Genomic DNA, 23,502 nt, shown 5'->3' on the forward strand with positions numbered 1-23,502 from the left:
ACAGGGAAGTCTAGTGTTAGCTTGGATTCAGGTCCTGATTTCTCTGTCCTCTGATGTCCCTGTACCCACAGAGTAAGATATTGGTCTGTTCTGCTCTGCTGGATTTCTGCTGAAGCTTTGACCCCCCACCCCTACACCTTCTGGAACAATAAAACATTCAGTCAATCAAGACCCAACCCACAATCTCCCAGCCTGTCAACCATCCAGACACACAGTGTAGACCTCGCTGGGATTTATGATTTATAACAGCTATGATTTATAACAATATTTACACCAGCAGATTTAAAGCATCTGTTATCGAGATATACAGCACGAAATAGACTTTACTCTGTCTCATTCACACACATAAACACGTACATCCATGGGGGTGAATTTATATTTGCAGAATTATATTTGCAGATACATTCTATTTTTCCCAAAAAATGCACAATATACAGACAGTCGATCCATGAAATATTTTGTAAATTTCAGTTTGGAAATAGAACCAGTCTGACTCAAGATTGCGATACAGACAGACCCTGATTTCACACCTTTAATGCACGGTCAGAGCTGAGATGTCACCTTTTCTTATAAAACTTTGAGTTATCTCAAGAAAATGTCTTTCAGGAATTTCTGGGATTTACAAATGAATGATACGAGCAGCCCATACTAAAAGATGAAAGACTTAACAATCCAGGGTTTTTCAATATATCATTTCAGAGCACTGTAATGTCTTTCCATCCATTCTGTGCCTTATGATTTTATTTTCCACGATCACCTGATGAAGGAGCCACGCTCCAAGTGCTAGTCATAGAGATGTACTGCTCGGAAACAAACCCTTCGGTCCAACCCATCCATGCTGACCAGATATCCCAACCCAATCTAATCCCACCTGCCAGCACTCGGCCCATATGCCTCCAAACCCTTCCTATTCATATACCCATCCAAATGCCTCTTAAATGTTGCAATTGTACCCACCTCCACCACTTCCTCTGGCAGCTCATTCCATACATGCACAACCCTCTGCATGAAAAGCTGTCCCTTAGGTCCCTTTTAAATCTTTCCCTTCTCACCTTAAAACTATGCCTTCTAGTTTTCAACTCCCCCACCTTGGGGGAAAAAGACCTAAGCTATTTGCCCTATATGTGCCCCTCATGATTTTATAAACCTCGCTAAGGTCACCCCTCAGACTCTGATGCTCCAGAGTAAAATAAATGCCCCAGCCCCTCTCTCAGTCTGTGTAACTGGTTAAAGCTCCTTCCCGTAGTCAGCTCCCTGGGACACATACACTCATTCTGTGTAACCAGTTAAAGCTCAGTTCACTGGTGTGTTCCTCTCTGAGTGTTTCTCTGCTCACACTGATGTCCAGTACTTTTGAAGCAGGTGAAATGGATTTCTCTTTCCAGACTCAACCCCCCAATGATATTGAGTGACCAGATCTTGGTATGGAATTTCTTCCAAGATTTCTGTCCGCAGATCCTCCCCTTCTGATACTCTGTTAGCAAAGTTGAAACAAGTCATCACTGTCTGTACCGAATAGAAATTCTGATTATAATGTATGTGTCTGTGTGTTTAAAGTGCTAACCCAGTAACATACAACCAGTATTATTGATTTAAAATGCACAGGAGACGTGAGGAAGGAGGTGTCAGGACCTGGCACACTCTGAACCCTAACAGGGTGTTCCAAGTGGTAGTGAAAACATTTCAAAATGAAGTGGATTGCCACAGAGCAGTACAGCACAGAAACAGTCCATCTCGTCCCTGCTGACTAGATATCCGAAATTAATCTATCCTATTTACCAGCACTCGGCCCATACCCCTCTAAACCCTACCCTTTCACGTCCCCATCCGGCTGTCTTTTAAATGTTGTATTTGAATCAGCCTCCACCACTTCCTCTCGCAGCTCATTGCACACACGCACCACCCTCTATGTGAAAAAGTACAAATCTATGCCTTCCTCATCCCCCGTTTTACCTGTACTGATACCTTCGAGGATCTCTGAACTAGGACAGTTAGTTCCCCTTGTTCCTCAGCACTCTGTAGTATTTGTTCTGTACTTCCTTCCCTTATTAAATTTCCCAAAATGCCTGGAGATTAAATTCCATAGTTCTGCCCCATTTACTACTGATAGATATCAGAGTGTAGCTGGAGACCATCCTCCTCCCTAGGAACAATACAACCTTTCCAGCATTTACTCCTGGACAGAGGAGGCAGTGTTTTCTCCAGCTGAGCAGTGTGTTTGTTAGCTTATCAGCATGTCCAACTATATTAATCAAAAGTACCTCACACTAGCTACACAATAAACCAGTGATTTTAGTTCCCATTATCTCTTTAGTTGTGCCCTTATAGTTTTTCCTACATTCTACTTAATGTTATTCTAATGTCACAGTTCAAGATTTAGTGTCAGCTTTTGCAACAATGGTCTTGCATTCCAGACCCTACTTAATATTTTCCTAATGTCATGATTAGATATTTATTATCAATAGTCTCAAGCAGGCTGACTCTACTCATTGATAATTAGATATTTAATGTCATGTCCCAAATATTTATTGTCCCCGTCCTGTCAATCATATTTAGCAGATGAGGCTAACTTTACTGACTGTTATCTCATCTTGCCATAGTGACCTTTCAGCCTCAACCTTACTCTGCTAATTGGTGTAAGAGCTTTCCACTATCCTTTGCAACAAATTGACAGTAGTCTCCATGCTCTAACCCTTCCCATGCTTTCATGCTCTTTATTTTCCATACTATCTAAAAATAGACTCAGAGTTGTAGAGCACAGAAACAAACCCTTCGGTCCACACTGACCAGATCTCCTGAGTTAATCTAGTGACCCATTTGGCAGCATGTCGCCCCTTACCCCTCTGAATCTTTCCTATCCATATCCCCATCCAGATGCATTTTAAATACTGTAATTGTACCAGCCTCCACCACTTCCTCTGGCAGCTCATTCCATACACATACCACCCTCTGTGCGAAAGGATTGCCCCTTCGGACCCTCAGAAATCTTTCCCCTCTCACCCTAAACCTATGCCCTCCAGTTCTGATCTCGGCGTCTTGCTCCCACAACAAGGGGAAAAGACATACAAAAGTTGAGCAGCCAGACAAAATGCAAAAGGAATAAAATATCGAGCCAAAGGCAAAACAAATTGTGGCTCTATCTTTTCACCCCGTTGGTGGACACTTAAAATCTGTCAGGAACACCAACATCCCCAGAGAGCATACTGCGCATGTTTGCTGGTGTCAGCAACGCAGTGCGCATGCTGGCCAGTGTCAGCAAAACACTGAGCATGCTCATCGCTGTACGCAAAATAGGGGCGAGACCTTCTTTTAATTGACCATTAGGCAACATTGGAGGACCGGAAGGAGACTGGTCCTCCTGCCAATCAGAGTCAGCCCATTGTCTGAATGCGGAAGTTGGACCATGTAACACTCAAGCTGCAGCTCCTGATCCTCTCTCTCTGAATAAAGATAGAGCTTTACCCAGACTGCACATTCCTTCCTCTGTCCCAGATCTGTGAGTACGGCACTCTCTTATCTCGCCCCCTTTTCCATTTTTTTTCATTCTGTAGTTCAATTGTTGACTTGCAGCAACTGAAAGGAAAGAGTGAATTCGGCAGGGACAGACTCCGGAAACGTTGATCCAGGTCTGTATCTCAATTGGCAAAATAGTTAGGCAGGAGGCATCAGATGGTGGAGAGGTCGACGAATCGGTTGTAACCCTTCTTCAGGGCTGGGGCTGGGTGCAGAAGCTGCAGAGAAAAGGGGGTGGGGATGAAGTGGGAAAAGGTCAAGACAGTTAGAGGGTACGACCTGGTTGGTCAATCGGAGGAATGAATCTTGTTGGTGGCAGGGAGGAGGGCGGGGATAGGAATGGAGTCAGGGAATGGAGAGGGAGGATTTTTGATATTGGAAAACTCAACGTTGAGTCCTTCGGGCTGCAGGCTGCCCGGAAGATGAGGTGTTGTCCCTCCAATTTGCGGTTAGATTCGTTGTGGCAATGGAGGAGGCCAAAGATGGTCATGTCAGAAAGGGAGTGGGAAGGAAATTGGAATGGGTGGTTACTGAGAGGTGTGGTCGCCCTCTGCGGGCACAGCTGCGATGCTCGACGAATCGTTCCCCAAGTTTGCACTCGCTCTCCGATACAGAGAAGACCATAATTGGTAAACACATGGCAAATGCAGTACCACAATATGAAGTTATCGCCTTGGCTGTGGAAAACAAACGCAGAAAGGAAGTGCATTGTTTAAATGTAGATGTAGATCAGGGTCAAACATTGTGGTACTGGAAGAGCACGGTAGGTTAGGCAGCATCCGAGGAGCAGGAGAGTTGACGTTTTGGACATGAGCCCTTTATCAGGAATGATGTGTGGATGGACAAAGAGGCCTCAGCGTCCTTCAACACCAGTCACTGTCATTTGTCAGACAGGTGTAGCAAGCAATCAGCAAGGCAAGTGGTATATTAGCAAGAGGAGAAAGTGAGGACTGCAGATGCTGGAGATCAGAGCTGAAAATGTGTTGCTGGAAAAGCGCAGCAGGTCAGGCAGCATCCAAGGAGCAGGAGATTCCATGTTTCGGGCATGAGCCCTTCTTCAGGAATGAGGAAAGTGTGCCAAGCAGGCTAAGATAAAAGGAAGGGAGGAGGGACTTGGGGGAGGGGTGTTGGAAATGCGGAAGGTGGAAGGATGTTAAGGTGAAGGTGATAGGCTGGAGTGGGAGCGGGGGTGGGGGTGGAGAGGTCAGGAAGAAGATTGCAGGTTGGGAAGGTGGTGCTGAGACAAGGTGGGGGGAGGGAAAATGAGGAAACTGGGACTCAAGGGTGGAGGAGCGGGAAGTGGTCCAACTAGTCATGGAGATGTACAGCTTAGAAACAGACCCTTCGGTTCAACCCGTTCATGCCAACCAGATATCCCACCCCAATCTCATCCCAACTGCCAGCATTTGGCCCAAATCCCTTCAAACCCTTCCTATTCATACACCTGTCCAGATGTCTTTTAAATGTTGCAATTGTACTGGCCTCCACCATTTCCTCTGGCAGCTCATTCCATACACGTAATACCCTCTGTGTGAAAACGTTTCACCTCAGATCTCATTTGTATTTTTTCCCCTCACCCTAAACATATGCCGTCTAGTTCTGGACTCTTTTTCCCCCTGACCCCCTCCCCTGGATAAGGCTTTGTCTATTTATCCTATCCATGCCCTTCATGATTTTATAGGTTACTCCTTAGCCTCCAACGCTGAGGGGAAACAGAGGATTGGGGAAGTTTTCAAAACCTACAAAAGACAACTGGGAAAGAATCGAGGACAAACCGAACCTTTGTGGGTCAGCTTGGAGGCTCAAGGTCTCAGGACAGGGGGTGGGGATGACCCCAGCTATGGACCACATGCCAGAAAATGGGACTAGATTGATTTAGGATATCTGGTCAGTACAGGCGTGTTGGACAGAAGGGTCTGTTTCTGTGCTGTACATCTCTATGACTCTGGCTTTCCACTAACTTTTGCCACGTCAATAGGTTCACTTTCTCTCTAATGTCGGTGTTAATGCCTTGACGTCTCATTTTGCTCCCACCTTCCTGGGGACATTAACCATCTTGTGTCTGGTTGTTCCTCAAGAAGCTGTGAGGCAGGTTCACCCTGAATTGACACACTTTCTTTTGCTTCCCAAAATCAGACCTGCTCACTCTCAGCAGGATCCCAGTGTTGGGAAAGATATTAGCTTTCAGGTGGAGATATTCAAAATTCAGAGAGATATCAGTCTTGATGTTTTTGCTTTTTCTGTCCCTGTAAGATCCTGAATCAGCACCTTCAGGGGAATTAGTTAGATCAGAGTGAGAACAGAGGGGGAGAGAGAGTGGGATGGTGCTTTCAATTATGTGGAAAAACAAAAGAAAAGAATGTTTTGCAAAAAGTAGAATTCCTTGTTCAGAATTTCTACCCTGCACTGACAGTGATGACTTTTGTAATCTATTCTGACAGGATTTTTGAAGATTTGAAGAGGGAAGTTTTAAAATCAAGAGACGAAGGGCTTATAACCGAAACATTGACCCTCCTGCTCCTAGGATGCTGCCTGACTCCCCTGTGATTTTCCAGTGCCACATTTTTTGACTGACTCTCCAGCATCTCCGGTCCTCACTTTGATGTCAATGTCTGACAGTCACTCAATCCACTGTGGCCAGCAAAGATTTTCGTCCGTGATTTCTCTGAGCGGGACCAAAGCTTTTTGGTTCCTGTCTGAGTATGTTTTCAGCATCAGTGGGACTGGACGAGAGACCCCACTGTTGCAGCACACTGTGCGTGGAGCCTGAAACCGTTATACAGCCTGGGAAGGGGATTTCACGGCAGGGAGGGGCTCTACACGTGTTTGTGAGCAGCTGAAGCTGTGGCCATGGAGAAACCCGAGGAATCCCGCCCTCTGAAGAAACCGTGGAACTGTGGTGACTGTGGGAAAGGCTTCCGTTTCCTGTCTGCCCTGGAGACTCATCGTCGCAGTCACACCGGGGAGAGGCCATTCCCCTGCATCGACTGCGGGAAGGCCTTCAGACATTCCTCCCACCTGCTGACCCACCAGCAGGACCACACGGGGGAAAGACCCTTCAGCTGCCCCGAGTGCGGGAAGGCCTTAGTGTTTTTCTCCGCCCTGTTGGCCCACCAGCGGGTCCACACAGGAGAGAGGCCGTTCAACTGCCCAGAGTGTGGGAAGGCCTTCAGGTATTCCTCCACTCTACTGAGCCACCGGCGTGTCCACACCGGGGAAAGGCCCTTCAGCTGCCCCGAGTGTGGGAAGGCCTTCAGCGATTCCTCCACCCTGCGGAGCCACCGGCGCGTCCACACAGGGCAGAGGCCCTTCAGCTGCCCTGAGTGCGGGAAGGCCTTTACCCACGTCTCCTCCCTGATGAGGCACCAGCAGATCCATACAGGAGAAAGGCCCTTCAGCTGCCCCGAGTGTGGGAAGGCCTTTACCCAGGCCTCCACCCTGCTGACCCACCAGCGGGTCCACACAGGGGAGAAGCCCTACAGCTGCCCCAAGTGTGGGAAGGCCTTCAGCAATTCCTCCACCCTGCTGACCCACCAGCGGGTCCACACGGGGGAGAGGCCGTTCACCTGCTCTCAGTGTGGGAAGGCCTTCAGCACATCCTCCACCCTGCTGAGGCACCAGCGGATCCACACCGGGGAGAGGCCGTTCATCTGCTGTCAGTGTGGGAAGGGCTTCACCTACTCCTTCCACCTGCGGAAGCACCAACGAGTTCACGTGCCATCGCAGGGGGATTGAAGGAGTGACGGCCGAGTCCCATTATCGATTGGAATATCAACCCGGTTCCGGGGACTCCCGGGTTCGAATCCCGCCACGACAGATGGCAGAATTGGTATTCGGTCAGAAATGTGGAGTTCGCAATCTAACGATGAGACCGTTTCAGGTGGAGATATTCAAAATTCAGAGAGATATCAGTCTTGATGTTTTTGCTTTTTCTGTCCCTGTAAGATCCTGAATCAGCACCTTCAGGGGAATTAGTTAGATCAGAGTGAGAACAGAGGGGGAGAGAGAGTGGGATGGTGCTTTCAATTATGTGGAAAAACAAAAGAAAAGAATGTTTTGCAAAAGTAGAATTCCTTGTTCAGGGTGGTGTGGGGGAGAAAGCCCCCATCTGATTCACTCTCTCCCTTGTTAGGGAAGGGAACGGCCATTGTGGGAAAGGATTCACTCAGTCGTTCCAGCTGCATCCTTTACCCGGTCTGGCCTACACGTGACTCCAGACCCACAGCAGTCTGGTTGACTCTACACTGCCCCTTCCTGGCAAAGGAGCGGGGAGAAACTTACCTGGAGACAGGGTATGGGTTGAAATTGCTGAGTGAGGCAATACTTCCTCCGGGTTACGGCTGTACCAAGGATCCAATTTCAAGTGGACAACTTGGTGCTGGCCAATAGTAAAGACAGTGAGGTGGGGATGGGGCCAGGGGAGGTGTGGTGTGTGCACTTTCACCTTGAGCTGTTCAAAAAGCAACTACTTTTTCTCTGCCTCTTTGCTGGGGGGATCTGAAGCTGTAACAAAGTTGGGTTGCAATAAAGGTTACCTGAACTTACCACCGGGCTCAGACTCTCATTGAAAGCTTTGAGCTCCAAGAGGTTTTTGTTTTAAAGCTGCTCATTTCTTTCAGCCTCCTGCACTAAGTTTAGAACATAGAACAATCCAATGCAGAACTGGCCCTTCGGCCCTCGATGTTGTGCCGACCTGTGAACTCTTCTCAGCTCGTCCCCCTACACTATCCCAAAATCATCCATGCACTTATCTCAGGATTGTTTAAATCTCCCTAATGTGGCTGACTTGACTACCTTAGCAGGTAGGGCATTCCACGCCCTTACCACTCTCTGTATAAAGAACTTGCCTCTGACATCTGTCTTAAAGCTATCACCCCTCAATTTGTAGTTATGCCCTCTCGTACAAGCTAACGTTATCATCCTAGGAAAAAGTCTTTCTCTGTATTCCCTATCAAATCCTCTGATCATCTTTTATGTCTCTATCAAATCCCCCCCTTAACCACTTTCTTTCCAATGAGAAAAGACCCAAGTCTCTCAGTTCGAAACATCGACTCTCCTGCTCCTTGGATGCTGCCTGACCTGCATCACATTTTCAGCTCATCAATATATAAGCCTCATGAAACAGCATCATAAGACACAGAACTTATATCAAAAGATCAGAGTCATGCAACTGATAGAATATATTGAACAAACATAGATAGTCTTCATCTCTTAGAATGGGTGTGGGCTTTGGTTCATTACTATGTAACAATGTTCTTGAGATGACTTAAGGTTTTATAAAACAAAGATATCTCCCCTCAGACAATGCATTAAAGATGTGAGATTTGAGTCTGTCAGTATTCCAATCTTGAGTCAGTTTCTGTTTCCAAAGTCGGAATTTGTAAAATATTACATGCATTGACTGCCGGCAGATTGTGTGCTTTTTGAACAAAATTGAATGTATCTGCAAATATAATTCTGCCAATACAATTTCACCCCAAAGAGTAGTGTGTGTGTGTGTGTGTGTGTGTCTGCATGAGAGAGTGAGAGCATGTGCATGTGAGTTTGTGTGTGAGTGTGCACAGAAGTGTGTGTGTGCATGCTTGGGAAAGTGAGAGTGTGATGGAGTGAGGCTGCGAGTGTGAGAGTGTTGAGGGGTGTGTGTGTCTGTCTGAGAGATCGAGTATGTGTGTGAGAGAGAGAGGCTTAATAAAAGCAAGGGGTTGCATTTTTGCTAAAACAAGGACGTGTACAGATAATGATCGGGCCATGAGTCGTGTTATGGAACAGACAGACATGGGGCGGAGGTGTTCAGGTACATAGTTCTTTGGAGGTTGCATCACTGGTAGACAGGGTGGTTAAGGCGGCGTTTCGCAACATTGCCTTCATTGTTCACACCACTGAGGAGAGGGGTTGGGACATCATGTTGAGGTTGTACAGGATGTTGGTGAGGCCACTTTCAGAGAACTGAGTACAGTTCTGGTGACCCTGTATTAGGAAGAATACGATTAGTGAGGGTTCAATAAAGATTTACCAGGATGTTGCAAGGACTGGAGGGTTTGAGTTATAAGGAGAGGCTGGGATTTTATTCACTGGAGCACAGGAGGTTGACCTCATTGAGATTGATAAAATCATGAGCAGTGGTGGTAAGGTGAATAGAAAATGGCTTTTGCTTAGCGTAGGGGAACTCAAAACTAGGGGGGGCATTTTTTTTAATGTAAGGAGAGAGATTTAAAAGGAAGCGGAGGGGCAACATTTTGAAAGAGGGTGAGTTGCATGTGGAATGAACTTGCTGAGGATGTTGAAGGGCTTATGCTCGAAACGTTGAATTCTCTATTCTGAGATGCTGCCTAACCTGCTGTGCTTTGACAGCAACACATTTGCAGCTGTGATCTCCAGCATCTGCAGACCTCATTTTTTACTCGAGGATGTGGTCGATGCAGGTACAGTGACAACATTGAAACAGCATTTGGATGGGTACATGAATAGAAAGGTTTCGAGGGAAATGGGCCAAATGCAGGCAAGTGCGATGTGGGAATATGTGTTTAAATGGAGCGGTGAGCTTTCCCAATGTAGACAGGGCTCCTCGAAACGTGGCAGTGTCCCCCCCTGCAGCTGCAGAGCGAGACAGGAGAGTTTGTTTTTGTGAATGAGCAGTTGTAGCGCGAGGTGGCTGTTGCTTGGTGACGGTGAGGCTCCCCCGGCCCCGCCCATCCCCCCGTGCAGACGTCACGCGGGGGCGAAGGCGGTTGGGAGGAGAAGTCGCTCGAGCGAGGAAGCGGCGGGAGGGCGGCCGTTAGGAAAATGGCGCCGTGCGGCCCGGGGCAGACACCCGGCACTGGCCGCCGCCTTCCTGGCGCAGCTGCTGTGTCACGGCCACACCGGCCGGCTGTACAGCAGCCAGGAGCCGGTGAACATTCTGGAGGCGGATGGGGTTAAGGACCTGCTTGGGAACTGGTCGGGCGCCTGGGTGGTGGAGTTCTACTGGTCGTGGGGCGGCCCCTGTGTCAACTATGGGGCCACCTGGAAGGTACTGGGCCCGGGAGGTGAAAGGTGAGGCAGGTTGTGGGGGGGGACGGAGGGGAAGGAATGTGGGGCCTGTCCTGTCATAGTCACATTTTACACTCACTTTCCATCTGCTTTTACTGGCGCTTGTGCTGTTTACCCCTCACTGTGTGTTTAATCCTTGTGCTGTTTACCCCTCACTGTGTGTTTAATCCTTGTGCTGTTTACCCCTCACTGTGTGTTTAATCCTTGTGCTGTTTACCCCTCACTGTGTGTTTAATCCTTGTGCTGTTTACCCCTCACTGTGTGTTTAATCCTTGTGCTGTTTACCCCTCACTGTGTGTTTAATCCTTGTGCTGTTTACCCCTCACTGTGTGTTTAATCCTTGTGCTGTTTGCCCTTTGCTGTTACTTGTGCAATTGCTGAGGGTAGTGTGTAAATACTAGTGAAGGATACTATGCACCAGCATGTACATGTTCCTCAGTCATTGAAGGGGCAGGACCTGTTGAGATAGGTTTGTAAAGCAGGTTGTGCACTAAGCCTTGTTAACATGGATATAGTTTGTTCATTGAAGAAGTAGACTTATTATTTAGAGTCATAGAGATGTACAGCACGGAAACACACCCATTCAGTCCAACCTGTCCACGTCAACCAGATACCCTACATTAATCTAGTCCCCTTTGCCAGCACTATATCCCTCTAAACCATTCCTATTCATATACCCATCCAGATACCTTTTAAAGGCTGTAATTATACCGGCCTCCACCAATTCCTCTGGCAGCTCACTCCATACCTGCACCACCCTCTGCATGGAAACATTGCCCTTCAGGTACCTTTTATATCTTTGTGGCCTCACCCTAAACCTATGTCCTCTAGTTGTGAAGGTCACCCCAACACAGAGGAAAAGACTTAAAAACATTGCTTTTGCATTTGTCTGGCTGCTCAATCAAATATCGAGCCACATGATGCAAAAAAATCGCTCTGCCCTTTTTGATCTCCGATAGACATTTGGAAACTTAAAATCTGTCAATAACACCAGCATTGCTACAGAGCATATTGTGTACACTCCTCAGTGTCAACAAGCAGCGCACATGTTTGCCAATGTCACCAAAACATTGGGCGTGTTCCTCATTGTCGGCAGAAAAGGGGCAAAACCTACTTTTGATGGACAAATAAGGATCACTGGAGGACCGGAAGGAGACTTGTCCTCCTGCCATTCGGAGCTCCCCTATTGGTGAATGGGCCATGAGGTTCTGAAGCTCCTGCCTCTCCTCTCTCTCAATGAACATTGAGCTTCACTCAGACTGCAGCTTCCTTCCTCTGTCCAACATCTGTGTGTACAGCATTCTCTTTTCTCACCCCTTTTTCCATTTACGTTTCATTCTGGGGTTCAATTGTTGACTTGGAGCAAATGAAAGGAATGGGAGTGAATCCAGCGAGGGGACAGACTCTGGAAAAGTTAGTCCAAGCCTTTGTCTCAATTGGCAAAATAGACAGGCAGGAGACTGGAAGAACGCAGCAAGCCAGGCAGTATCAGGAGGTGAAGTTGAGGTATCTGGTGTAACCCTTTTTCAGGATTGGGGGTGGGTATAGGGAGAGCTGTGGAACAAGGGTGTGCTGGGGGCAGGGTGATGAAGTGAGGATAGGTGGAGACAGGTAGAGGGTACAATAGACAATAGATGCAGGAGTCGGCTCTTCTGCCCTGCGAGCCAGCACCACCATTCATTATGATCATAGCTGATCATCCTCAATCAGTATCCTGTTCCTGCCTTGTCCCCATAATCTGGTTGGTGAATGGGAGGAAGGAATCTAGTTGGCAGGGAAGAGTGGAAGGGGCTGGGAAGTGAGTTGGGGGATGGGATGGGAGATTATTTGAAATTGGAGAACTCAGTGTCGAGTCCTCCGGGCTGTGGACTGCTCAGACAAGATGAAGTTTTGTTTCTCCAATTTGTCAGAAGGGGAGTGGGAAGCGACATTTAAATGGGTGGAGACTGGGAAGTCCGCTCAGCGTCTGCAGACCCGGCTGTGATGCTCGGCAAACCATTCCCCAAGTTTACGCTCGGTCTTCCTGATGTAGAGACGACCACAACTGGCAAAGCACAGGGGGTCGAGCAGTAGGACAGTCGTAGTTTGGGGCACAAGTTCTTCATCAGGAATGATGCGTGGATGTTCAGAGGGGCATCAGTGTCCTTCTGTGCCAGTTGTCAGACAGGAGCAGCAGGCAATGAGCAAGGCAAGTGGTGTATTAGCAAGAGGAATTAAGTTCAGAAGTGGAAATGTATTTCAGCAGTTAGGGGGTCAGTGAATATATTCAAGGCTGAGTTCACATGATTTTTATGTGGATGCTTGTGGGGGAAGGCAAGAAAATGGTTTTAAGACCAGTATCCAGTTTTAAGACAGTTCCAGAGTCAGACAGCACAGAAACACACCCTTCAGTCCAACTAGTCAATGCTGACTATGTTCTCAAACTAAACCAGTCCCACCTGCCAGTGTTTTGGCCCATATCCCTCCAAACCTTTCCTATTCATGACGTTACTGTACCTGCATCCACCACTTCCTCTCGACATTTAGTCCTCACGTGAACCACTTTGTGTAAAAAAAAATTGTGCCCTTCTTTTTAAAATCTCTTTCTCCTGTCACTGTCAAAATTTGCTTCCTAATCTTGAAACCCCAACCCTCAGGGAAGGACACCCTTCGTTCACCTCATCTCTCCCCTCATGATTTTATACACGTTGATAAGGTCACATCTCCACTTCCAATGCTCCAGTGAAAAAGTCCCAGCCCATCCACCTAGATGAAGGTAGAATCCTGTCCCTCGGGATTCCCTCCAACAATGTGCCCACCACTGATGTCAGGCACACTGGTCTATAGTTCCCTGGCTTGTCCTTACCACCCTTCTTAAACTGTGGCACCACATGACCCAACCTCCAGTCTTCTGGCACCTCACCTGACATGCACAGTATGCTCTATGGAGATGCTATTTCTGATGGATTTAAAGTGTCCAAATGCCACAATTTCTCCCCCACTCACTTGACATAACCGTGCAGGCTCCTCGCTCTTTGATGTTCATGTTACATAGAACCCTCATGATTATATCAATCTCAATGAGGTCACCCCTCAACCTCCTGTGCTCCAGTGAAGACAGTCTCAGCTTCTCCTTATAACTCAAACCCTCCAGTCCTGGCAACATCCTGGTAAATCTTTACTGAACCCTCTGTAATAGTATTCTTCCTATTACAGGGCCACCAGAAGCCTTCTCAGTACTCTACAAGTGACTTCACCAACATCCTGTACAACTTCAACATGATGTCCCAACTCCTTTATTCAATGGTGTGAACAATTAAGGTAAGTGTGCTGAATGCTTAACATCAATCTACATTTGTCAATATATCATATCAGTTGCATGACACTGTGACCTTTTGCTCTTAACTCTGCGTCTTATGATCCTGCTCCACAGCTACCCAATGAAGGAGCAGCGCTCCGAAAGCTAGTGCTTCCAAATAAAACTGTTGGACTATAACCCGGTGTTGTGATTTTTAAACCTTGTCCCACCTAGTCCAACAGCAGCACCTCCACCTCCTTTCTAATGAACACAGCTCATACCTCCCGGTGCTGCCAGTAAACTGCAGATGAAACGATGCAGTGCCTGCACTCCTGAAAAGTTTATAATTTCTAACGAACCCAGCTACTCATTCACTGCTCCATCTGATACACGACATTGGGAACGTAGTGCAGGAGGCTGCAAGAAATGAGCAGCTTTAAAACAAAAACCGCTTGGAGCTTTCAATGAGAGCCTGAGCCCAGCAGTACGTTCTGGTTACCTTTATTGTGGCCCAACATTGTTACAGCTTCAGATGCCCCCAGCAAAAGGGCAGAGAAAGAGTAGCTGTTTTTTAGACAGCTCAACAACAGGGGGAGGAGCAAGAGGCAGGGCAAGGCCAACAGCAGGCCCCCGCACTACGCCTGCGTTGCCCTGCACAGTTTACAAACATCCCTTCCCCTTCAGACACTCCCCACAGTGTGGAAGCAGGCCACTCGACCCAAAGACTACACACCGATCCTCCAAAGGGTAACCCACCACGCAATTCCCCAACCCCTATTGCTCAACATTTACCCCTGACTAATCCACCTAACCTGCACATCCCTGGGCACTATGGGTATTTTAGTCCTGTCAATCCACCTGAACCTGGACAACTCGTATATACCGACCAGATGTCCCAACTGCCAGCACGGGGCCCATATCCCCCCAGTTGCCTTTTAAATGTTGCAATTGTACCAGCCTCCACCACTTCCTCTGGCAGCTCATTCCATACACGTACCACCCTCTAAATGGAAAGGTTGCCCTTTAGGTCTCTTTCATATCTTCCCCTCTCACCCTAAACCTATGACCTCTAGTTCTGGACTCTCCCATCCCAGGGAAAAGACTTTGTCTATCTATCCTATCCATGCCCCTCATGATTTTATGAACCTCTATAAGGTCACCCCTCAGCCTCTGACGCTCCAGGGAAAACAGCCCCAGCCTGTTCTGTCTCTCCCTATAGCTCAAATCCTCCAGTCTTGGCAACATCCTTGTAAATCTTTTTAGATTAGATTACTTACAGTGTGGAAACAGGCCCTTCGGCCCAACAAGTCCACACCGACCTGTCGACGTGTACACCACCCAGACCCATACTCCGGGGGTTTGCAAGGACTGCCACAAACACTACGTAGGACAAACAGGAGGAAAGTTAGCCACCAGGATACACGAACACCAGCTAGCCACAAAAAGACACGACCCTTTATCCCTCGTAGCCCTACATACGGATGAAAAAAACCACCACCTCGACTGGGACAACATCTATCCTGGGACAGGCGAAGCAAAGACATGCCAGAGAATTCCTAGAGGCCTGGCACTCCAACCACAATGCCATAAACACACCCACAGATCTTGATACCATCTATCAACCCCTCAGAAAATGAACAGGAAATGACATCACCACAAACCCTAGGAACCCTATCCAGGACAAACATAAATAGAAAGCAGGAGACAACAGCTTCGCTTCACATAGAAGTCGCCACTGATGATGTTACCTAGGCAGGTAATGAAACGTCTGGATATCAAACCTACAGCTCAGTGAGCAAACCTACACCCTAAACCTCAACCTGAGCTACAAACCTTCACAAACCTTGCAGAGTAGAATGTATTTGCAAACAGCATGCTGCAAATACAAACTCACCCCCTATGGATGATCTATCTCGTGTGTGCATGAGATAGAGAAACATCTATTTCCGTGCTGTTTATCTCTATTTGATAACCGATGCTTTATTTCTGTTGGTGTAAATGTTGTTGTAATTCATTGCTGGATCCTAATAGGTGTAAGGGTGACAATTCCTCAAGTAGGGCACTGTAAGATTCCTGGGAGACCCCTATTTCTGGTTGACTTCCTCATGAACAAACATTAAGCACGTGCACCTATTTATTTATGATTTTGTTTCATTTTTCTTGTTTGATTCCCTGCTATGACTACACCTTGTATTAGGATAGTTGACAGGCTGGGAGATTGTGGCTTGGGTCTTGATTGAATATTTTATCGTTCCAGAAGTTATAAAAGGCGGGGTCCAAGCTTGAGCAGAAATCCAGCAGAGTTGAGAACAGACCGACATCTTAGTCTGTGGGAACAGGGAGATCAACAGAGGATAGAGAAATCAGGTCCTGAAACCAGACCAGCCTGTGATCAGTGCTTTGATTAGCAGCATCCTTCTACATCAGTCAATGCCAGTTGTCAGACAGGTGCAGCAAGGCAAGTGGTATATTAGCAGGCTGGACTGAGATTAGAAGTGGGGATGTCTTCCTGCAGTTAGGGGGTCATTGAGTTTATTCAAGGCTGAGTTCATCTGAGTTTTGAACAATAAAGTGTGGATTTTTATGTTGTGTGCATGAGGGGTTTTTTTGTGGTTTGTGTTGGATGCAGGTACAGGAACCACATTTATAGTGGAAGGCAAGAAAATGGATTTAAGACCATGACAGAACAGTTATGGTCAGACAGCACAGAAACGGACCCTTCAGTCCAACTATGCCACGCTGACTATGTTCTCAAACTAAACTAGTGCCACTTGCCAGTGTTTGGCCCATATACCTCCACACCTTCCCTATTCATGTACTTATCCACATGTCTTTTAAACGTTGCATCTGAACATGCATCCACCACTTCCTCTTTACATTCACTCAATACATGAAACACACTGTTTATAAACAAACTTTTCCCGATGTCCCAGCTGCATCCTTTACCCGGTCTGGCCTACACGTGACTCCAGACCCACAGTAGTCTGGTTGACTCTACGCTGCTCTTCCCTAAAAAAGAACTGAGTGAATCAGATGGGGGTTTTCTTCCACCCCCACCCCACCGACAATGGTTTCACCGTTAGATTCTGAACTCCAGATTTCTGACCAAATTCCAATTCCACCATCTGTCGCGGTGGGAATCGAACTCGGGAGCCACTAGAACTGGGTTGATAGTCCAGTTGGTAAATGCACTCGGCTGTCTTTCTTTCAATCCCCCTGCAATGCCATGCGATCCCGCTGGTAGGTCAGCAAGGAGGCGGCCTGGGTAAAGGCCTTCCTGCACTCGGGGCAGCTTAAGGGTCTCTCTCCCATGTGGATCCACTGGTGGGTCTGGATGTTGGAGGAATCGCTGAAGCCCTTCCCGCAGTCAGGGCAGGGGAACGGCCTCTCCCCAGTGTGACTGCGCCAATGGGTCCCCAGGGCAGACGGGAAACAAGCCTTTCCCACAGTCGCCACACTTCCATGGTTTCTCCACAGGGTGGGATTCCTCGGGTTTCTCCATGGCCGAAGCTTCAGCCCCACACAAACGCATGTGGAGCTTCTCTCCACCGTGAATTCCTCTTTCCAAACCGTAGAGCTGTTACACGCTCCTCACTCAGTGCACTGCAACGGTAGGGTCTCTCATCCAGTCCCACTGATGCTGAAAACGTACCCAAACAGGAACCAAAAAGCTTTGCTCCTTCTCACAGAATCATAGTTGAAAACTGTTGCGGTCCCGATGGATTGAATGACAGTCAGACATGGACGTCAAAGTAATGACTGCAGACGCTGGAGAGTCAGAGTCAGTAAGTGCAGTGCTGGAAAAGCACAGCAGGTCAGGCAACATCCGAGGAGCAGGAGAGTCAACGTTTTGGGCATTAGGCCTTCATCTGTTGATTTTGAAACTTCCATCTTCAGATCCTGAAATGTAAAAAGAGATTACAAAAGTCAACACTGTCAGTGCAGGGTAGAAATTCTGAACAAGGAATTCTGTGGAATATTTTCTTTTGTTATTCCTCAAAATTGAAAGCACCATCCCACTCTCTCTCCCCCTCTGTTCTCACTCTGATCTAACTCATTCCCCTGAAGGTGCTGATTCAGGATCTTCCGGGGCAGAAAAGCAAAAACGTCAAGACTGACATCTCTCTGAATTTTGGATAACTCCACCTGAAAGTTAATATCTTTCACAACATTGGGATACTGCTGAGAGGTGAGGAGGTCTGAATTTGGGAAGCCAAAAAAAAAAAGAGTTTGTGCCAATCCCTTCCCTTCAGAGAATTCCCAGTGTGTGAAAGCAGGCCACTCAGCCCCACAAATCCACACCGACCCTCTGAAAGGTAACAGACCTACACCTATTCCCCTACCCCTACTGCTCTACATTTACCTAACTTGCACATCTCTGGGCACGGTCAATCCATCCTAAGCTGGACAAAGTTAAAATTCACACCACCAGGTGAGTGTTCAACAGGTTTATTTAGAAGCACTCGCTTTCAGAGCGTTGATCCTTCAGGTAGTTGTGGAGAATAAGATCATAAGACACAACTTATAGAAAAACATTATAGTGTCCTGCCACCGAAATGATATATTGAACAAACCTGGATTGTCAAGTCTTTCATCTTTTAGACTGGGTTGCAGCTATCATTCACATGTAAATCCCAGACCTTCCTGCAAGGCACCTTATCAAGGTAACTCGAGGTTTTATAGCAAAATGTGACATCTCAGTTCAGACAACGCATTAAAGGTGTGAGGTCAGAGTCTGTCTGTGTGTCCCAGTCTTGAGTCAGACTGGTTCTATTTCCAAAGTGGAATTTACAAATATTATATGGATTGACTGCTTACAGATTTGTGTATTTTTTTAGCAAAATAGAACATAACTGCAAATATCATTCTGCAAATACAAATTTACCCCCATGGACTTGTTATGTGCGTCTGTGCATGAGAGAGAGAAAAAGTCAATGTCCGTGCTGTATAGCTCGATGCCAATTTGATAGCAGATGCTTTAGTCCTGTTGACGTAAATATTGTTGTAAATCAGAGCTGCATACGGACAGTTCGATGTAAGACAGAAAGAATTCCTCAAATAGGACACCATACAAATCCTTGGGAGAGCCCTATTTCTGGGGGAGGGGGGGTCAAAGCTTCAACAGAAATCCAGCAGAGCTGAGAACAGACTGACATCCACATTCCTTTTAAATGTTGTAATTGTGCCAGTCTCCACCACTTCCTCTGGCAGTTCGTGCCATACATGCACCACCCTCTGTGTGAAAAGGTTGCCCCTCAGACCCCAGTTAAATCATTCTGCTCTCACCTCAAACATATGCCTTCTAGTTTTCTTGGACTCCCCTACCCTGGGGAAAAGACCTTAGGTTTCCCCCCACTATCCATGCCCATTACAAAGGTCATTAAGTTTACCCCTCAGCCTCTGATGCTCCATGGAAAATGTCCCTGACCTATTCAGCCTCTCCCTATAGCTCAAATCTTTTCTGACCCCTTTCAAAGTTTCATAACACCTTTCCGACAGCAGGGATACCAGAACTGAACGCAGTATTCCAAAATTGGCTTAACCAACATCCTGGACAGCCACAACATGACCTCCCAACTCATCTACTTGATGCTCTGACCAATAAAGGCCATCCTACCAAATGCCTCATTCACTATCCTGTCTACCTGAGACTCTACTTTCAAGGAACTATGGACCCTGCCCTCCAAGGTCTCTTTGTTCTGCAACATTCCCCTTAACTGTGTCAGTCCTGCCTGGATTGCTTGACCAAAATGCAACAACTCTCATTTCTCAAAATTTAATTCCATCTACCACACTTTGGCCCATCCGATCAATTCTAATTTATAGCGATCTCACTTTTCTCTCTCATTCTCTAGAAGCTGAAAATCTCCATCCTCACACTCTCCCTCCATTCTCAGTTTACTGACCCTAATCCCTGCTGTACCTCATCCTGAAGGGTCTGGCTCATGCTGATTCATAGGCCCACACTCGGGAGGGGGTGGGTCTAAATGAAACCTACATAATCCTGAACAGCCCAGACAGAGTGGACGTTGCGAAGATGTTTCCATTGGTCGGACAGACTCAGACCAGAGGCACCGCCTTAGAGTAAAGGGAAGTCCTTTTAGAAAGGAGAAACTTCTTCAGCCAGAGAGCGGTGAATCTGTGGAATCTATTTCCATAGAAGGCTGTGGAGGCCAGGTCACTGGGGATATTTAAAACTGAGACAGATCGGTTCTTGAGTATCAAGGGGATCGAGGGTTACGGGGAGAATGGGGTTGAGAAACCTAGCAGCCACGATTGAATGGGGTGATTAGACCTGATGGACTGAATGGCCTAATTTCTGCTCCTCTGACTTAGGGCCTCTTGTTGTCCTGGACACAGAGCGAGAGAGTTGGGAGCAAGACTAGGCCATTCGGTCTTTCCAGTCTGCACCAGCATTGAACAATTCATAACTGGATAGGAATATACCTACAGTTAGGTGGATAGGCTTGGACTTTTTTCACTGGAACACATGAGGTTGAGAGGTGACCTTAAAAGAGGTTCATAAAATCCTGAGGAGGGTAGATGAGGTGAACCGCAGGTGTCCTTTCCCTAGGATGGAGGTTTCAAAATTAGGGAGCAAATGAGGAAGGGGAGTGGAGAAAGATTTTCAAAAGACTGGAGTAGCGCCTTTTTTTTTGAGAGTAGTTTGTGTGTGGAATCAATGTCCAGACACGGTGGTGGATGTAGGTACAGTAACAAGGTTTAAAAGACATTTGGATAAGGACATGAATAGGAAAGGGTCAGAGGGATATGGGCCAAATACACACAGGTGGGACTAGTTTAGTTTGTGAACACAGTCAGCACGGTTTAGTTGGACTGAAGGGTCTGTTTCTGTGTTGTCTGACTCTGGAACTGTTCTAAACTGGGCTTAAAACCATTTTCTTGCCTTCCTCCATAAACATCCACTTCTTGTTCAAAGATCAGATTAACTCAGCCTTGAATTTATTCAAATGACCCCCTAACTGCAGGATGACATCCCCATTTCTAAACTCAATTCCTCTTACTAATTCCTGATGAAGGGCTTGTGCCTGAAACTTTGACTGTCCTACTGCTCGGATGCACCTTGAATGAATCTACCGTCCCCTCCTCTGCTGGCAATGCGTTCCAGGCACCTATCACCCTCTGAGTAATGTACTTTGTGTGTGCATCTCCAACATGATGTCCCAACTCCTGTACTCAGCATGTGAACAATGAAGGCAAGTGTGCTGAACACCTTCTTCACCCCCATCTACCAGTGATGTAACTTCCAAGAACAATGAACCTGAACACCTCCAGGTCTCTGTTCCACAACATGACCCAGGGCCCTACCATTACCTGTTCAAGTCTTGCCCTCCTTTGTTTTAGCAAAATGCAACCCTCACTTATATCCGTATCCCTCTCATACACACACGCGCTCTCTCAGACATACACATACACTAACCTCTCAACACACACACCCTCTCGCAGGTTCATACTCCATCACAATCTCACTTTGTCAAGCAGGCACACATGCTCTCACACACACTTCCCTGATGAAGGGCGTTTCCCCAAAACGTCAATCTACCTGCTCCTTGGATGCTGCCTGACTTGCTGCAGCACCACATACTCAATCCTAAACCTATTACCCTCTAGTTCTGGACTGCCCCATCCAAAGGAAAATATCACATCTATTTACCCTATCCATGCCCTTCATGATGATATAAAAGCATATAAGGTCACTCCTCAGACTCTGGCAAGCTGCGGAAAACAGTCCTAACCTGAACCTCTGTCTCTCCTCACCCGGGTCACCCAGACACATACCTGAGGTCGCAAAGTCTGCTCCCTCTCTGGATTCACTCCAGTTGCTACAAGTGAGCCTGCTCCGTCATTCATCAAGATCATGGCTGATCTATCCATCGTTTCATCTTCTCCTGCCTGCACTGTCACAAGGAACAGCACAAGGATTAATAAAAACAGTGAGGGGTAAACAGCACAAGGATTAAAAAACACAGTGAGGGGTAAACAGCACAAGCGCCAGTAAAAGCAGATGGAAAGTGAGTGTAAAATGTCACTATGACAGGACAGGCCCCACATTCCTTCCCCTCCGTTCCCGCTACACCCCCCCACCCCCGCCTTCCCCCCCCCCCCCCCCCCCCCCACACACACACACACACACACACACACACACACACACACACACAACCTGCCTCACCTTTCACCTCCCGGGCCCAGTACCTTCCAGGTGGCCCCATAGTTGACACAGGGGCCACCCCACGACCAGTAGAACTCCACCACCCAGGCGCCTGACGAGTTTAGATTAGAGTGTAGGTTAGGGAGAATTGGCTGTGCTAAGTTACCCATAGTGACCAGGGATGTACAGGTTAGGGTGGATTGGCCATGGGAAATACGGAGTAAGGGGTTGGGTATGGGTGGGATACTGTTCAGAGGGCCAGAATGAAATAGATGGGTTGAATGGCCCACTCCCACATTGTCGGAATTCGAGACCCTCCCCACAAAGGGGCATTTTATCTGCATCTATCCTGTCAAGCCCCTTTCAGAATTCTACCGGTTTCAATAGAGGTATGCAGCCCAGAAACAGACACTTCGGTCCAATTCGTCCATGCCCACCACGATTCCAAACTAAACCAGTCCCACTTGCCTGCATTTGGCCCATATCCCTCTAAACCTTTCTATTCATGTACCCATCCAAATGCTGTTTCAATGTTGTCACTGTACCTGCATCTACCACATCCTCAGCAAGTTCATTCCACATGTAAATCACCCTCTTTCAAATCGTTGCCCCTCCGCTTCCTTTTAAATCTCTTTCCTCATATTTAAAAAAAGTCCCCTAGTTTTGAGTTCCCCTACGCTAAGCAAGAGCCATTTTCTATTCACCTTCCCTCCACTCCTCATGATTTTATCAATCTCAATGAGGTCAACCCCCAACCTCCTGTGCTCCAGTGAATAAAGTCCCAGCCTCTCCTTATAACTCAAACCCTCCAGTCGTTACAACATCCTGGTAAATCTTTATTAAACCCTCATTAATCGTATTCTTCCTATTACAGGGCCACCAGAACTGTACTCAGTACTCTGAAAGTGGCCTCACCAACATCCTGTACAACCTCAACATGATGTCCCAACCCCTATACTCAGTGGTGTGAACAATGAAGGCAATGTTGCAAAATGCCACCTTAACCACTCTGTCTAGCAGTGATGCAACTTGCAAAGAACTATGTACCTGAACACCGACTCCCCCCACCTCCATGTCTATCTGTTCTCTAACATGACTCATGGCCCAACCATTATCTGTTCAAGTCCTTGTTTTAGCAAAAATGCAACCCCTTGCTTTTATTAAGCTTCTCTCTCACACACATACTCTCTCTCTCAGACAGACACACACACACCCCTCAACACTCTCTCACACTCACAGCATCATACTCCATCACACTCTCACTTTCCCAAGCATGCACAACACACTTCTGTGCACACTCACAGACAAACTCACATGCACACACTCTCACTCTCTCATGCACACACACACACAGTACTCTTTGGGGTGAAATTGTATTGGCAGAATTATATTTGCAGATACAGTCAATTTTGTTCAAAAGCACACAATCTGCAGGCAGTCAATCCATGTAACATTTTACAAATTCCGACTTTGGAAACAGAACCAGTCTGATTCAAGATTGGAATACTGACAG

The 23,502-nt window shown here is 47.1% G+C and overlaps 1 long non-coding RNA gene and 1 pseudogene across 1 annotated transcript; both read left to right on the forward strand.

The window, feature by feature from the left end:
- Positions 1-3,401: 3,401 nt before the first annotated feature.
- LOC132812466 (gastrula zinc finger protein XlCGF26.1-like) overlaps positions 3,402-23,502 on the forward strand; it is a 42,796-nt pseudogene continuing 22,695 nt past the window's right edge.
- On the forward strand, positions 10,253-14,174 carry LOC132812469 (uncharacterized). The gene is made up of 3 exons (XR_009643662.1): positions 10,253-10,545; positions 13,738-13,842; positions 13,955-14,174. It is a non-coding gene; the product is annotated as an uncharacterized LOC132812469 (long non-coding RNA).

The sequence above is a fragment of the Hemiscyllium ocellatum genome, unplaced genomic scaffold (genome assembly GCF_020745735.1).
Source record: "Hemiscyllium ocellatum isolate sHemOce1 unplaced genomic scaffold, sHemOce1.pat.X.cur. scaffold_2738_pat_ctg1, whole genome shotgun sequence".
NCBI classification, from domain to species: Eukaryota; Metazoa; Chordata; class Chondrichthyes; order Orectolobiformes; family Hemiscylliidae; genus Hemiscyllium; species Hemiscyllium ocellatum.